Source organism: Pongo abelii, chromosome 10 (genome assembly GCF_028885655.2).
Source record: "Pongo abelii isolate AG06213 chromosome 10, NHGRI_mPonAbe1-v2.0_pri, whole genome shotgun sequence".
NCBI lineage: Eukaryota > Metazoa > Chordata > Mammalia > Primates > Hominidae > Pongo > Pongo abelii.
In genome coordinates this window covers 81,346,315-81,349,714 of record NC_071995.2, presented here as the reverse complement: position 1 = coordinate 81,349,714, position 3,400 = coordinate 81,346,315, and the positions used below count along the sequence as shown (strand labels likewise).

At 40.4% G+C, this 3,400-nt stretch overlaps 1 pseudogene; it reads right to left on the bottom strand.

Moving 5' to 3' along the window:
• Positions 1-480: 480 nt before the first annotated feature.
• LOC100451757 (large ribosomal subunit protein eL6-like) lies at positions 481-1,394 on the bottom strand (annotated as a pseudogene).
• Between the last annotated feature and the right edge of the window lie 2,006 nt (positions 1,395-3,400).

Here is a 3,400-nt window from a genome sequence, read left to right as displayed (position 1 = left end):
CTATGCCCTGCAACCTCCTACTGTTCGGGTTGAACTTACTTTGGACACTGCGGGAAGCAAAGGGAGGGTAATATTTGAGGGTATGAGAGATGGTTGATTTAGTCCGGAAAGCTCATTACTATGCCATTATGTTTTGTATTCAGAAGCTTTCTTCTGAGAGAGTAACGATCTTAATTTCAAATAGGAAGTAAGCTTTGCAGTTCCCCTGTGAAGCTGGAAAGTTATATGAAAACTAACAGACATCTTTTAGAGAATGTTGGGATTATAATGCAAAGTAGTTAGGAGATCTGGGTTTGTGAATGTGTCTGCCACTGGCTAGTACTTTAGGTCCCTGAATTTTAGTATCCTTTTCAAAACCACAAATTATGGCCATGAAGATTAATAGAATACGTTTATATATATAATATACATAGAGGTTCTCTATAAATCATAAAAATAGTGTTTGTGTACAAGGTATGTTTTTTTGTAGTCAGCTATTTAGGTTCTTAAGACATTTAGAACACCAATTTATGGGGATAAATTCCATTCGTCAGGGCAAGCACAGATCGCAGATAGCCCTGGAGCTGAGGAATAGCTTTGATTTTTGGTAAAATTTGTGAGTCCACAGCTTTCTGATCGATCTTGTGATGCTCTATAATCTCATATTTCTCTTCTTCTGTGTCGAAGATCTCACTTTCCTGGTGTCTGGGCTTCTGCAGCTTCTTCTTGAAGTAAGCATCAGTAAGATGTTTTGGGATTTTTTACATTGCTGATATCAATTTTGGTTGAGGTGGCAATGACAAATTTCTGGTGTGTTTTTCGTAGACGAACTCGTTGAGGACCAGAGGTCCAGTCACAAGTAACAAGCCACTAGCCAGCTGCTTCAGGAAAACCACCCTCTTGCCCCTGTGGCATCCAGTGAGGATGATCAGAATGGTCCCTGGGGTGATGCTGGCTCGCAGTTTTCTACGTGCTGACAGAAGGGTTTTTTGCCATGGCTCAACAGCTTTCGAGACACATCTTCAGTAGGATAATATCTAGGCATTTTGCGAAGTTTAACCACCCGGGTACTGCAGTTCTTTTCACCATCAACTGGTTTGTAACAGTTGCAAGAACCTTCTCCTTCTTTTTCTTTTTCTTTTTAACCTTGGATTTGTGGCTGAGTTCTTCCTCTTTACATGGCCTTTCTGGAATACACAGCAGATCGGGAATACCTGCCAATTCCTCTGACAAGGACAGGATTGCAGCTGCAATGGGGCTTTCTCTTCTGGGTTTTTTTAGCCTTGAGGTTATTCTTTTTCACCTTGCCACCAGCATCAGCCTTCTTGGCTTTGAGTTTTTTCTCTTTAGTATCTGGCTTCTCAACCTTTTCACCCGCCATCTTGCAAGATGGGAAAGAGAGCTGTGTACAAGGTATTTTTACATTGTTATTGTCAGTAACCTCTTCCTTCTCTTCAGGAAAGTTGAGAAAGGAGTGACAAGATGCCATCTGCAGGCATTATTCTGCCCTGCCTCAGGCTATTTTCACCATATTGTTTCCCACCTTGGCACTCCCTTCCCCAAACCCCCTGCAAAAAGATAAAAGAACAGATGTACACTCCTCCCTCTGCAAGGTCAACTAAAAGCCTTGTATACCAATCATGATAATGGCAGCTACACATATCAGCTAACCCTGGCTGAAGTAGGTATGCAAATGGCAACACAAGACAAAAGCTCTCTGAACCTGGCAGGAAGCATAAGTGATAGTCAGATAAACTCATTTTCTAATCACCATACATCTGCTTATCTATAAACAGTTGAATCCTGGGCAGTTACTCAATTCTTGCAATTCTTGTAATCTTGATTCCCATCTGCTAAATTTGAAAGAATGGAACTGTCTTTCAGGACATTAAGGATTAAGTGAGAAAACATAGTGAAGTTTCTGCCATAGTTTTGATTACTTACTAGGCCATCAGTAAAAGGTGATTCCTGCCTCTATGCCATCCCCAATTCTTCTACCCTTTGGCAGCAGCCAGGAAGCTATCAGGATCCTCCATGACAGATTCCACCCACACAGAAACAGTACTCCCCAACCACCCCCACAAGAACAACATTTCCCCTAGAAAAAGTTTTCTGCTTTTCTTCCTATAAACTTCAAAGAGACTCATTTGAAAAGTCATCTTTTTTCATACTCTCTTGTATGTATTCTCTTGTGATCCAATGTAACTTTCCAATTCATTTCTTATTAGAATTATTATTGTGTTTTGCAAAACAATGAGGGGGGAGAGAGAGCTAGAGAGAGCTTATGTACTTTTCCTTTACATTGTAGTATTTTGGTTTAAGTGTTTGTCTCAATCTAAGTTTCATATGAAACCAAGGCAAAACTTTTCATCTGTAATTCATTCTTTTATAAGGATTTACAAACTTTTACAGTCAGTTTTGCTGTCGATTTGCATTTCTTTTACTTGGGTTCCCTAGTGGTTTTGCCAAATATACAATCAGTTATGTGATTCAGAGATACATTCTTCTAGCAAACTCTGATAAAAGAGTAATGCTTATTGAAACTTCACATGAAAAATGAGTCACTTCAAAGAATACGAATTTTTGGACTACATGAGACCTTAAAGATCACTTACTTCAACACTTTATTTTTAAACAACTATCATTATAGAATATTTTCAAATGCCATGGATTTCTGCTAAGTGCACCAGATGTATTATGTTTAATTTCCACATTATCTACACTTAACAGAGGAAAAAAATGAAGATCTGTTTGCCAAGGTCAAGGGTTGGAGGAAGACCTAGAGACTGCTGATACTTAGCTTTGGTTCTTTGCACTAAGCAATGATGCGTTGTTTTATGTAAGAGGAAGCTGAGACGAAGGACTCCTAATTGGTTTGAAAAGGATAATGCAGGCCGGGCGTGGTGGCTCACGCCTGTAATTCCAGCACTTTGGAAGGCCGAGGCGGGCGGATCACGAGGTCAGGAGATCGAGACCATCCTGGCTAACACGGTGAAATTCACCTCACCTCTACTAAAAATACAAAAAATTAGCCCGGCATGGTGGCGGGCGCCTGTAGTCCCAGCTACTTGGGAGGCTGAGGCAGGAGAATGGCGTGAACCGGGAGGTGGAGCTTGCAGTGAGCCGAGATCGCTCCACTGCACTCCAGCCTGGGTGACAGAGCGAGACTCCATCTCCAAAAAAAGAAAAAAAATAAAAGAAAGAAAGAAAAGGATGATGCAGCTACATAGTGACAGGACTGGAATGAGATGACTGCACTCATGCAAACCCAGTTCAGTCTTCATTTTGACTTTATTGCACAGTAATATATTGTAAGATGGGCTGCTGTTATATTTTAATTGAGGCTTTTCACTTAACATTGAAGAATTAAACAAAACAAAAAACATTGTCCCCTGTCTTCTATATACTTTGTCTCAACATC